Consider the following 659-nt stretch of genomic DNA (forward strand, 5'->3'; position numbering starts at 1 on the left):
GGAGTTCCAAGTGACTTCCCTCTAAAACACCAGACACAGGATCCTCAGTACAGAAGCCAGGGGCAGTGTGCCAATGATGATGTGGCAGATTGGGGTCAGCTATATACTGTAGTATCTATAGAGAGACCATGCTGTACATATACTCTGCATATATGGTGTGAGCACACAAGCAAATATTTATTACATAATGAGATATTAGAAGTAGAGAAATATAATAATCAATAAATAATGGGGGAAAAAAAAATATACAATAAAAAACTTGCATTGCATTGGCCGGGAATCGAACCCGGGCCTCCCGCGTGGCAGGCGAGAATTCTACCACTGAACCACCAATGCTTTGGTATCTTGCATTGTATTCCAAAAAATTTTCAAAACCTTCAAAGTACAGCAGTGTTCAAAATCTGTTTGTATTTTTGTTCTATAAATGTTATGTACTGTGTCAGGATGAAGTATAAGAACTCCATGGAAAGCGTTGTAGGAACCTCAAATAGCAACTTGTTTCCTCCTCACAGTAATCTCTTGAGATATTAGATAGTTCTAGTCTGGGGTGACCAAGGATATCTTCACCCTCCTGCCACTTTGTTACACACTTCATGACTATGACAAGTGTGAGGGGGAGCGTGGCTGAAGAACTATCAGTTGGGTCTCCCTCAGGTCTC

At 41.0% G+C, this 659-nt stretch overlaps 1 non-coding gene across 1 annotated transcript; it reads right to left on the reverse strand.

Moving 5' to 3' along the window:
- Positions 1–265: 265 nt before the first annotated feature.
- Positions 266–336, reverse strand: TRNAG-GCC (transfer RNA glycine (anticodon GCC)). The gene has a single exon. It is a non-coding gene; the product is annotated as a tRNA-Gly (tRNA).
- Positions 337–659: the final 323 nt, after the last annotated feature.

This window comes from Leptodactylus fuscus, chromosome 5 (assembly GCF_031893055.1).
Source record: "Leptodactylus fuscus isolate aLepFus1 chromosome 5, aLepFus1.hap2, whole genome shotgun sequence".
NCBI lineage: Eukaryota > Metazoa > Chordata > Amphibia > Anura > Leptodactylidae > Leptodactylus > Leptodactylus fuscus.